This window comes from Clupea harengus, chromosome 16 (assembly GCF_900700415.2).
Source record: "Clupea harengus chromosome 16, Ch_v2.0.2, whole genome shotgun sequence".
NCBI classification, from domain to species: domain Eukaryota; kingdom Metazoa; phylum Chordata; class Actinopteri; order Clupeiformes; family Clupeidae; genus Clupea; species Clupea harengus.
In genome coordinates, this window is record NC_045167.1 from 11,290,872 (window position 1) to 11,304,767 (window position 13,896).

Below are 13,896 nucleotides of genomic sequence, written 5' to 3' on the forward strand. Positions count from 1 at the left end.
ACACACACACAGAGAGACACACACACACACACACACACATACACACACATACACACCCACACACACACACACACCCACACACACACACACACACACACACACACACACACACACACAAGTGGTAATGGCTAATCTGCTGCTGCATTCTCGGTCCTGTGCTGTGGGGCCCCTGGATGGGTGTGTGTAGATGTCCTGGAGCTCTCTGATCCACTGCCACCTCATCAATGCCGTACCCGTGTGGCATTATGTGATGCGATGCCATATATGGCTACAGACAATAAGGCTTGAGGTTCTGAGCCTGGGTAGACACAGGCGGCATCACCTAATTGGCATTCCCAGAGAGAGTATCATACGTTCTATGGAGGGCTGTGGGCAGTCTGGGGATGTATGTTTTACTTCCCCGTGTCTGTGAACTTCAGAGAACTTTGTGAAAAGACGGCTCAGTGTAGACTTACCGGTAGTAATGCAAGTTGTGTACTGATAGCATTCATTTAATTTAATAGATTTATGTCATGACTCGTTTTTTCATCATATCATGACGAGAAATAGTCACTTTTATGGTCAAGTGTGATCAAATCAGGTTTATTACTCCGATATTTTGTTATTTAAATTTTTTTGTTCATCAGATTTGATCTTGTTTGATTTAATGTGTGTCCCATTGTCTTTGCCCTGTCTGACTGTACATGGCGGATTATAGTGTACTCATGTACGTGCAGGTAAATGACAGGATCATTAGGAGGCCACTGTCTAAACGTCATCCATGATCCCATAGCCACCCGACCCCATGAAGCAAGGTCTGACGTTTTACGTGCCGAACGAATCCAGATTGATGGTCTCTTCCCGAAACGGAGATAAGATGCCCTGTAGCGAGCAGATGATTGCTTTCAGACAGACAGGGGTTAGACAATAGCGTTTGGTTCTTTCGGCAAGAGTGACTGACGACAGCCTAAGATTAGCACACACACACACATTCACAAACACACACACACACACACACACACACACACACACACACACACACACACACACATCAACGACTTATCTCTCTATCAGAGATAAGATCTGAGACAGTAGCGGCATCCTTTGGCTCATGGACGTCTATTGGCCCTGGGCCTCAAACTCCAAGCTATTCAGTTCAGTGGGAAGGATCTGCTGAGCTTCCCTTCGCCCTCTTTCCCTCTCTCTCCCTCTCTCTCTCCCTCTCTCTCTCCCTCTCCTTCTTGCAGTGCATAAAGTGCATTTGTGGGCTAAATTTGCAAAGCACTGTTCAAAAGCTTTCGCTGGAGATATATTCATTACATGTCTAATTTCATTGTGGAAAATTAAATAATGCAATAGCTGTTTAATGAACCCTAAGCAGAAAATTAGATCAACTTTGACCTTACTCGAACTAATAATACGCGGCTTGGGCACAGACAAAGATCTGTTTGTGTTGTGTGCATCTTTTAAGGCTAATGGTGTGTGTGTGTGTGTGCGTGTGTATGTGTGTCAGTGTCTGTTTGCATGTGTCTGTGTGAGTTTGAATGTGGGCCTGTGTTCGTGTGTCGGTGTGTGTTTGCAGGTGTGCATCTGTTTGGGTGTGTGTGCATGAGTCTGTGTGTTTGCTTGTGTGCATCTGTGTGTGTATTTCCATGTGTGCGTCAGTGTGTGGGTGTGTGTGTGTGTGTGTGGATGTTCAGCCATACTCAAATAGACTGAGAGGCGAGAGCTACCACTCACTCACACCCACATCTTCTTTACTCCTCCCCTCTGCCGAACTCCACCCTCTCTCTCTCTCTCTCTCTCTCTCTCTCTCTCTTCCCCTGTGTCACCCCCGCCTCTCTCTGACCTTTTCATTCTGAGGCCATCGCTGGGTCTCTTTAATGTCAATTAAACATGTCAATGTCACCGCTCTTACGTACACTCACGCAACACATAGTCACACACACGCTTCTGCTTTCAACCCACTGCTTTTTATCTCCATGGTGACACGCAATAACAATATCAATAACAATATAAAATATCACATTGCAAGAAGAAGACCTAGTGAGTGAACAAGTGTGTGAGTGAATGTGTGAGTGTACGAGTAAGAGTGAGTGAGTGAGTGATTGAATGTGTGAGTGTGCGTGTAAGAGTGAGTGAGTGAGTGAGTGAGTGTGTGAGTGAGTGAGTGAGTGAGTGTGTGAGTGTGCGTGTAAGAGTGAGTGAGTGAGTGAGTGAGTGAGTGAATGTGTGCATGAGTGTGTAAGAGTGAGTGAGTGAGTGAGTGATTGAATGTGTGAGTGAGCGTGTGCTATCATCTCTTACAGAGTGTGAGAGTTACTAACAAAAGACCAATTAATAACAACATTTTCATACGGTTTGCCAAGGCTTTCTACAGCCGTTGTTTCGGCAATTTTGCAAAAACCTGTTTATTTTCTCCATAATGATTTTTGTTTTGGAACTAGGAAGTATCAAAATGCTAATGCTAAAAACGGCAAACATCTGGTCGACTTCCACACTCTATTGGTCCTGTTACAGCCACTTATCTGAAAGCTCTCCCCCAGCCAAACTCTATTGACCTCATCAGCGGAGCACGCCGACAAAAGAGGAGAATGAGGGCAAAGGGAAGAGCACTTTTGGACCGTAGATTTGATTATGTGTCATGTAAGCAGGGGTTAAATTGGGCCGGCGCTGTCTGAGGTTACCTACTCTATTCACCAGGAGATGCTCAACCTCACCAAAGCCATTTTCAACAATTATATATATATATATGTATAGTATTTATATCATTAAATATAAATATATGATGACTATTATATATAATAATAATATTTTTGACTAAATGACTAAAAATTGATTTCCTCAAAAGCCATGTTTTTTTGTTTCATAACTGGGTGTAAATGTGTTTGATATTCTACTTAAACGTAGGCTACGTGTCTATAATCTTCCTAAATGCTGTTTAACATTTACACAAGATGGTAAGCGACAGGTTGCCTCAAATCTTCACAAGGTAGCTAACTGTTACATTATTGTAAGCTAGCCTGCAAGCAAGCTGGTTAGTGTGGTTTGAGCAGACTATAAGAGCACTGCAAATTGCATCATGGGTAGGTAATGCAAGCTAGTATCGTGTCCTACCTATAACATCAATAATTAATGCCTCTGTGTATTTTAATATTGTAGAATGTAAATTAATTCCCTTTTAATGTAATTTTTTAACTCTCCTTTAGTGGTAGTTGCTGGTAACCACCATTCCAATATTTGATATTGATACACAAAAGAGTGCTCTTACAGAGCAGTTTTAATATCATCAGACGTAGTTTTGCCCACTGCCACATTCCGAGCAGAGGGTTGTCAGTGCAGATCACACCCCATAAGCCTATTTTGTAACATCGATAAAACTACTTAAAAGTACTTTAAAGTCAGATTCTTCTTATTCAAATGTAGGCCTTTGTGTGTAACATTGTTTTGCCACTGTCACTGTTGCTGACGCACACACGCATGTGACCCCTTGTCAATCCTGAAATCACAGAGTCCCCCCACATTACAAATCACTCTTTGACCCCTGCATGTCACAGATAAGTTGGTTCAGTCTCGCTTTGTTGTGTGAGCATCTTTGTGACATCACAGGTGCACTCCTTGTCTTTCTCTCTCTCTCTCTCTGATATGGTTTAATGTGATATATTTCAATATTTCAAGACCTTCTTTTAAAGATTAATACATTAATTGTCCCAATCTGATTTAAATTTGATCAATGCAATTTCCCTTTACTACGAGCTCACTCCTCCCTCTGTCCCTCCCGCTCTCCTCTCCTCCTCCTAAACTCCTTAATTGATTAATCGTTTGAGCCTGAGCTTCATTTGTGGCGTAGTGAAGGACATGGAGGGGACAGCGCAGCACAAAGTCAGCTTCTGTGCCACAGACACCGGCACAGCCACTCAAAGCAAGGCCTTGTCTTTTGAAAGGGGGCGACCAATGAGGGGGGGCTGCTGAGGATCCCCTCCAATACACACGCACTCACAAACATCAACACACATATACACACATATACACACACACACACACACACACACTCACAAACATCAACACACATATACACACACACACACACACACACTCACAAACATCAACACACATATACACACACACACACTCACTCACAAACATTAACACACATACACACACACACACACACACACACACACACACACACACACAACTGATCAAAAGGCCTTGTGTCTTTTGATAGGGGGAACCGGGGTTGGAGGGCAGGGGGGATGGGGGGCTGAGGATCCCCTCCAACATACACACGCTCACAAACATACACACACATACACACACAAACACAAACACATGCATATCAAAAGGGCCAGGATGTCCTGATGTTTCTTGGTCATGCAAAAAATTGACCATTCTATGGAACATCAGATAATACTGTCTCCCATTACAGGAAATTAGCTGTATGGAGAAGGAGAGGGATATAGAAACACAGAGAGAGATTTTGGTAGTGAACTCAAAACATGTTGATTTATCTTGATGACTTTTCCAATTTCGTTGCTTTCACATATTAGATTAGACGTGTAATCTATTCTAAGAAAATGTTCTGAAATATCATGACAGAGTTTTTTTTATGCAAATGTTGCTCCTCTAAAGCATAATAATAATAATTACTGATCCAAAAAAAAAAATGTTGGTGTCCCTTCATTTCAACTTGGGTTTATACTACACTTTCATCTTCTTGTGAATCAGCTTATTCTCTGAAGATCTGCAGACTCTTTTAAGTGATCTCATTTCGAGTGAAAATACTTTTTTAACTCTGTTTGGAAAAGAAAGGGCAGGGCCGCTGTTGTGTACACGCAGGTCACAGGCTTTTCATTGGGCACCAAGTGCACCAAGGGGCACCAAAAACCAAATACAGAAAAAGAAATTGTAGTTTAGTAGATTTAATAGTAGATAATTCATTATAATCTACTATTTACTATTCTACTCCTAATCTACTATTAAGTAGTTTAAAAGTAGATTATTCATAATAATCGACTATTTACCTTTACCAGACTACTACACCGTTAAACCAATATAGGCCATATACTATACCACAGGTTCCCTGTGGTGTGTTTGATTGCGCTGGACGAACCCTCATGGTGGCGATATGAAGCCTATAGACAACAGTTCATGAAAGGCAACCAGAGTTGGGAGCACAAGAAAAGAAAAAAACCTTTAGACGATGTCCCACCTGAGGAACTGCCACTGTGAGGCTTCTCTGTCAGGGGCCATTACTGTAAACATTCATGCTACCTGGGAAATCCCTGAGTTCGTGTAGTGGAAAAACAGCTCCATTTTGTTTAGTGCAATATTTAATGGACATTCTTTTGTAGTAGGCTACCAGGTTCACATCACTTGAACTACAGTATGTCCCAACCATACACAGCAAAGTCTTCTCATTTATCATCTTGGCAACAAGTCAAAATATGATGACGTAGCCCAAACCAACTATCTTACGGTGGCAATAGACCATAAATCAATGCATCAAAAAGCATCAAGTTGGCAACATTTCTCTTTAACTGAATATTCAAAAACAGATGTACAGTAAGCAAAGAATCTAAGGATGAGCAAAATATGTTATTTGCACTTTCAACTAAATAAAGAAGAGAATATCTTTTTTATTTGCTTTAGTTGTTCACGTTAACATTTGTGTGACTTGTTATTTGTGTTATTGTTTTTTTATTAAATAAATGTTTTGTTTGGCAAGGGTGGTGGGGTATGTGAAGCAATTCCACTTAAGGCACTCAAACAGCCAGCATGAAAAATGGCGATTTGAAAGGGAAAAGCTCTAAATCAATGAAGCTGTGTTCTGACCCGTTTCATTAGCTCTGGGTCTGTTCAGGGTAGATCCACGCGTCCATTGAACACAAAACCCATTGAACTCTCAATACCTCTCAGTGTTTGGGTCCTGTGTGGAATGTGTTTAGGCCTTTCTAGTAGTAAATTCTCCTCCGACCCTACCCACCCCTCTGTGTTTACGTCTGTTGCGTGACCCCCTTTGTAATTGATCAAGGAGGGGTGAACGCTAAGAACATCACCAAGGAAATCTTACATCCCACCGACGCTCTCGTCAATAAGCCCCTTCCCCTCTGTCTTGCGTTTCTTGCGTCTGGGCTAGTGTCTGAAGCAGAGATGCCAAAGAGCCAGAACGAGAGGGAGACAGGGGAGGCACCTGTGTGAGACTAACGTGAGACGACACAAGCCTTTTCATCACTACGGGGTGCCCCTTAGGCCAAAAGACAGAGCTAAGACCCGTTAGGCTGTTTAATTGCCTGACACTGCACACCCACGTATGAGAAACCTTTCAACTCACCAAGACTGACTGGACAGAAAGAGAGAGAGAGAGAGAAGGAATGCGAAGAAAGGGGCAAAGAGATACAGAAAGACGGAAGATATGGGTGAGTTTAAAGGGAGAGAGAGATAAAGAGAGAGAATGAAGAATGGAATGAGTGAAGTGCAGAGAAAGAAAGAGAGTTGAGAGAGAGAAAGAGGTAGAGAAAGAGGGAATGAATGGGTGAGTAGAGAGAGAGATGAAGAGAGAGAATGAGGGATGGAATTAATGAAGAGAAAGAAAGAGAAGAGAGAAAGAAAAAGATAAAGGAAGAGGGAAGGAATGGGTGAGTTCAGAGAGAGAGATAAAGACAGAGAAAGAGGGACAGAATGAGTGAAGTGAAAAGAAAGAAAGAGTGGTCAGAGAGAGAAAGTTAAAGAGACGAAGAAAGAGATCAGGAATAGGTGAGTTTAAAGAGAGAAATTAAGAAAGGAAAGGAATGAGTGAGGTGAGGTGAAGAACAAAAAGAGAGAGGGAAAAAAAAGGTCTTGTCTGAATCCGGACAATCCGGACTCCTAGCAAATCGTGAGGCATTTGACCTCATGACTAGGCTCGGCCGACTGAGCACTAAGCGATCGGCTAATGGAGTTAAGCCCTTTTGGTTGTAGGTATGTGCGTGCACCGCTAGCGCCGCACGTGACGCCCTGTGTTCAGGCCCTGAATTGGGCTCTTTGACTGCAGCCGACCATCTGGGGACGGGGGCGTGATGTGACCTCTCACAGCCTCAAAGAAGCTAGGTGAATGGCCCATAGTGTGTGTGTGTGTATACGTGTCCTGGGCCAGGGAATGCAGGTCAATGTGTGTGTGTGTGTATGTGTGTGTGTGTCTTAACCTGCATTCCATGGCCCAGGATAAACACACAAACACACACAGACACACACGTCCTTTCACAGTCCTAGGAGATCCGTCAGTGTGTTTAATTGGTTTCTTATGGTTTCTTATTCTAAATACCATCAGAGGTATGTCTTTCAGTACGTGGAACTATCTCCTCTAAGTGGTGTTTGGTGTGAACCTTGAGATGTAAACATTAGAGCCTTTCATTCACGCTAATACGCACGATAGGCTAACATTGTGCCCTTCTGCAAGGTACACCCGATTGGACTTCAGTGTCGCCCTCACACACATTCCTATTCACGGCTAAAATGATTAGTCGCTAGACCTCTGACATAGCTCCGTCTGTCCACGAACAAGTCCAGCTATTTTCAGGTGGCACTGCCTTTTATGAGCTAGTATTTAGTGCGAAAATGGGTGGAAAAGTCAATCAGAGGGAATGTGATTAAACAGTTGCATTCTTCAACCTGTCTCTTTAGAATGCCCTGTCTGTGGCAAACCCAGCTGAGCCATGTGTGTTTTGATCCGTGAGGGCACAAGAGCGGGCCTTGAACCCGAGCAGGTATCACCAACCACAGCGTTAAAAATGCAGAACAGGGCCCACACAGTTGCTAAGTGGATCAGCATCAGAACCGTCCCAGTGTTATCTGCTATATGGGGCCTCAGTACAGAGGGAACTTACGTCATGAAGACACACATCATACAAACAACTTTAAAACTTTAAGTAACAGAGGGAGCATAACGGTGGCCGTCTTACAGTTATCCAACTCCTGCGCCTTCTGAAACCATGAGCCAATGAATATCTCGGAGAAAGAAACATTGGTATAAGCAGTTCATAATAAAACGGATTTGTTATGAGTTATGACAGAGTTTCTTTTAGCTTCCTTCAGTGAACATCAAACTTTTCCATTTGCTTGTGTAAGCGGACACACCATAAGCAGTAAAACAAATTACAACGATTCATACGAGCGACACATTTCCCTTGCAATCTTCTACAACATATAACAAGGCCTCGGAAGCTCTACTATACCATTTGTCTATTCAGAGCACAAGCAGACAAACCAGATAGTCAGAATGCATTTCAGTCTTACGGAGGCATGTCATCGTGAGACGGGAGATAATAGTTCTGGGGAGATGCTCTCAGGTCACTAGGCCTGCGCAGCGCTCACCAGTAACAGAAGCTGATACCTCCTTGATTAACACACTTACTGTACCATTATAGATGCATATATATATATATATATATATGCAAATTGACAACCTGGTCAAATGGGAAATTTCCAAAATGTGCGTGTCACCTGTTTTTCAAAATTACCACCACAACTGCCAGCACAATTAAAGTTATCATTACTTGTATGGGTCTAACAGTATGTCTAGAAAAGTGCAAAATATTGAAACATTGACTAAGCAACGAAAACCGCTGATTTTTGATAACCATCCGTGAAGGCTGTGTGTTTAACTCACCTGTCCATACCAGTTATATTCCAGCATAATGGCACATACAGAGGGCTACACCAATCTTCACCAAAGATGCTGACAACCTCACGGTCCTCAGTCTCTCCGTCTACACTACTGCTCGCGAAAACCTCTCTCGTCTAACGTGTCGGCAAGTCTGCAGCTACTGCTCAGCCATCAGCCATGGACACACACACACACACACACACACACACACACTTAACCACACACACACACACACGGACCCTGTTGAAGTTTTGCACTCCACTCCAGTGGCTTACGACCTGTTGATAGTGAACCTGAACCTATTATTTTGAGTCAATGAATTGAAAGAAATAGGGCAAAGAATGAAAGCCACAGGGCCAATTACCGGCATTCTTTGATGTATTACGCGCGGCGCACTCGCCCAAAGCACTCCGCGCCTTTTGTCTTTATCCCCTCGGTTATTCATTAATTATTCGGCCCGGGGTCGGAGTTCACAGCGGCTAATTGCGCAGACGGTCGGAGCTTGAGGAGCCTGCTCAGGGATTCTCCACCAAACACTGACACTCTCGCTGGCTCTGACCAGCCATCTTGCACCATGCCAATTAATCCAATTCTTTGACTTTTTTTTCTTTTTTCTCTCTCTCCTTTCTCTCTTTCTCTATCTCTCTCTCTCTCTTTGTCTTTGTCTCGATCTCTCTCTCTCTTTCGTTCTTTCTCACTCCTTATCCCTCCTTTCCTCTTTTTATGCTTTATAATCTTCTGTGCCAGGGGCTTTAGATGGAGGGGGGGGGGGGGGGGGGCAGGAGAGTGTCAAAGGGGCTGACAGTTTAGTTCTTTGCCAGTGGGCTGTATTTATGTGTAATTGTACTGTGTATTAAATGTGTTATTTTCCTATGCTCTGTGTGTGTATGAGTATACTCTGTGGACATACTATGTGCGTGTGTGTGTGTATGTGTGTGTGTGTGTGTGTGTGTGTGTGTGTGTGTGTGTGTGCGTGTGTGTGTGCGTGTGTGTGTGTGCTGCAAGATTCCAAGCTGGCAAGCTGATGTTGATGCAAAGCTCAAACTACAAAGCTATTACATATGCAGAAAAACATACATGGAGAGGTAAACCTGCCAAGGCCTTCTCTGATTGCATCTGATGCTAGCAGATGCAAGTCATGAAAAGAGTTCTTGTAAATCATGAAAGGGCTTGGCTCCTATTGCAGTTTGTATGTACCTAGGTATTTAGAAGGATAGACATACATACATGGAGAGGTACGTATTTAGAAGGTTTGGCATACCAAGATGCCAAATAGATAAATTATGGTAAGCATCCCTACTCACTTTACCTCCCCCTCTGGTACTCCTATCATCTCCCTCCAGTTACACTCTCTCACACACACACACACACACACACTCACACACACACACACACACACACACACACACACACACACACACACACACACACACACACACACACACACACACACACACACACACACACAGTAGCTGCATTCCCATAGGCGCCAGCCGAGAAGTCCCATCTTTCCCCTCTTCCTCCTTCCTGGGTCTAAGGGCACTCTGCCCAGTGTGAGCTGGAAGAGTGGCACTCTTTGCTCACCACCCCCAGGGCCCTCAGGGCAGGACACCCTCTAGAACAAGCCCCAGGCTTTACCACCACAGGCCGTTGGGAGGTGAATGGCTGGTGGCAGGGAGTCCTTTTCATGAGGGCTGTTCTGAGCAGTTAGAGGTAGTGAGTGTAAATGTTTGTGGGGTTGTGACCTTATGGGATGTGTTACAGAACAAGGGCCAGGCACGCATGCGTCCATATGTTTGTCAGCCTGTTTTGTCTGCGTTTGATAGAGCAGCCCTACTTCACCACCATAACACTCACACTGTCTGAGTTCAGACCCCAGCATCACACAGAGAGTTCCTTGTGCAGGCAAGAAACAACGGCAATATTATTCTACCACTTTGGCTCTTTTTTTCCACACAAATGGGGGGGGGGGGGTCCATCTCCACACTCTCTTCTGTGCAGTTATTCCTGACCTCTGATCAGATATATGGAATGTTCAATATGTCACAGACATCGTCCTGGAAACGGTGGATGGATTTCACAACAGAGGGGGATGTAGAGTGGGCGCTGACTGTAGACCCTTGTCCGTTGCTACGGCGATTAGCTGTGGATGTGTTTACTATAGGTCGGCTGCCTTAGAGCTACACCGTACCACAATCCGGACGAATTAGCAAAAGGATTTTGGAGGCTTACAATTAGCTAGCTAATTGCTGTTGTTCTTTTTTTTTCTTCCCTGTTGTACTGTAAGCGCTTTATAGATGAAAAAAGGGGGAGAGTTGACCAGAGTGGAGTTAAGTAGACTAAAATAGTTCACTAGCACATGATTTAACTCTTTATGAGCATTCTAAGTTTGCACTACTATGGTTCTACGCTAAACATTTTCCAATGTCTCTCTTACGAACTCTTACACAGGACCTTTTTTAAATCCTCTGTTTTACACTGGGTTGGTTCCATTAGGTAGGGGAAGTCTTAAACCTTAACCTAATCCAAACCCTAACTTGCAGTTTTTCCATCCCGACTCCTTACTCATCTTCCCCTAAAAACCACTGCAGGTTAATTTCCTCCTAATGCGAGCACTCAGTGCCGCCAGTGTACTCCTTGGCCACTTCTTCCTTTATCAGGAAATGTCCATGACCTCTGATTTTGTCACTCTGGAACACCTGTTTGAACCATGGAGAGCCTATCAACCGCTATCTTCACGGCTGATTCCCTTACCACAGTGGCCTGCATTCTTCCTGGGGCCGGACCCTTTAGGCACACTGTCTGCCTGGCGACAGCAGAGGACGATGGGAGGATGGGCGCAGATCAGATAAGGGCGTGCTCAGAGAGTTCTGCCGAGGAGGAGACGCATTAGAGACGCAACTCAGGCTCCTCTTATGTGACTTATGAGACTTTCTTCTGGGCCCCTGTCCCGGAGGTCGGAGGTCACAGATCACTGTGGAGACGGCATCTAGTTGTTTGATGATGGTGGTTGTGATAGAGTGTGATCATGAGGGAGAGAAGGTTGTGAATTACCACTAGTAGGTTTTGATGAGCTCCACAAAAGTGATTTTGTGTGAAAACGCTCACAGACTCACTCATACATACAAAGACCTCAGAAAAAACTATGAGGTTATGACTGATTAAAGCTCTTTACTCCTCAAAGAGAATGATATTTAAATATGACATGTGTATATATATAGTAGGTTTGTCAAAATAACGTGTTTATTTCGATTCATTTACGGTAGAAAAATAACACAGATTAATCTCTCTCTATGATGCCTCTTGTAGTGGCCAGTCTGTGTTGCTGTTGATGTGGATAATTATAGAACTTCAGAAACACTCGAGCAAAAACCTCTGGAAATCCCTGAAGGTAATTTGTAAAATATTTCTAACCATAAATGTAAGAACAAACTGTTATTCAACTATACTATATTAAAGAAAAACATTGCATTTGACTTGTTATATAAGTTATAAGACGCTACCTAATTTGGTTAGCTTCCTATAAGAATATATTATTACAAAATGTATTCTTCATTACATAAAGTGAATTAATGTGTGGTGAACATCACACTGCCAAGGCTTTTTTACATAGTCACTTCACGTCGATGGAAAATCTGACTCAAAATACCTCTCACGACAAATTGATATATGCGCCTCATTTAGATGAATTAATGACAGAGCATATAATTAATTCGACACTTTTTTTAATCACTATATATTGGACTAAAGACTTGTACTTACACTTACACTGCAGTTTCATGCAGGTTGTTTAAAATAATATGAGGTTAACATATGAACTCTATAATTTATTGCTATGTAATTGTTGTGTAATTACAACAGAAGTGCAAGGTCATATGTTTGGATGAGTAAACAGGAGATTATTTCTGTGTGGTCTCCTCAATATGTATCAGGATGTTAGTTACTTAGTTAGTGTGTGTGTGTGTGTGTGTGTGTGTGTGTGTGTGTGTGTGTGTGTGTGTGTGTGTGTGTGTGTGTGTGTGTGTGTGTGTGTCGTTTGGGGGGTGGGGGTGGGGGGGGGTACATGCATGTTGTTCCACCCTTAATCATCCCCTCAATGCAACGGCAGCTGTTCAGCCTATGCATGCACCCCCCCCAATAAAAAGAATAACACCATAGGGAGTCTATGGTGGAGCCATCCACTACAGTTGTCCATTTGGTGCAATGTACCGTTTCCCTTTAGAATCCTCTTAGAGCCTGAACTTGGTATAACTGAAAAAGACTGCCGACTTCACTCAATTAGCCCTAATAGGATTACAGCGCTGGTATGGGCCGGGAGATTTAAATAGGAATGGAATTTTGGCAGACACCTGCTCTCTGCCCGGCATTAATCTCATAAACTCCACTATGTGGGCTCGTTAACAGGGTTGGGCCCCACTAGGCTCGGGAGGAGGGGGCTCTGAAAACTCAGTTTGTGGGGTCCCAGTTTACTGTCTCGGTTCCCCCACTTATATGAACCTCATCACACCTGTGGGGGAAATAGATTTCTTTCTATATTTCTTTTTTTGCACACTCTTTGTTTATTTCACTCACATCTACTCTCTCTCTCTCTCTCTCTATCTGTCTCTCTCTCTTTCTCACACACACACACACACACAAAGAAAGACACAGTCACATACACACACATTAATTTACTTTCCCTACATCTGTCTGTCTATCTTGATCTCCATCTTCTTTTTTCTTTCTCTCTCGCTCTGTCTCGTAGTAATAATAATAAAAAAAAGTGTTTGATATATAGCGCTGTTCAAGTAGTTTGCACAAAGTGCTTAACAGTGAAAGATGGGATGAAGATAGGACAAGATAAACGAGTGAGAAATGACGTACTACAACTGAATTGTAAAAGCTCTCAGGGTAAGGGGGAAGAACCGAAGGCATTTTAGGCACGGAATGGTGGTGGTATAAACACTCTGGAGCGAGAGTCCAACCAGAGTACAGAGGAACCTGTGCCCTGATTATGGGCCAGACTGTCCTCCCTGCCTCCTCCTAGATGGGTGACGACAGTGGGCTGAAAATGACAGGTTACGTTTTTTTTGCGGGATTTCCAACCGGACAAGCGAACCGGACAAGCGAAGATAGGAAAATAAATAATTCACGACATTATGAAAAATGAACAAGGACCAGAACATGGCAAAAAGAAGAAGAAAGCACTTGAGACTTAAAGAAATACCAGAATTACAAAGAATACAGGAAGTAAAGGTAAAGGTGAATCCAACTGTGCATCCCCCTACCCCAGT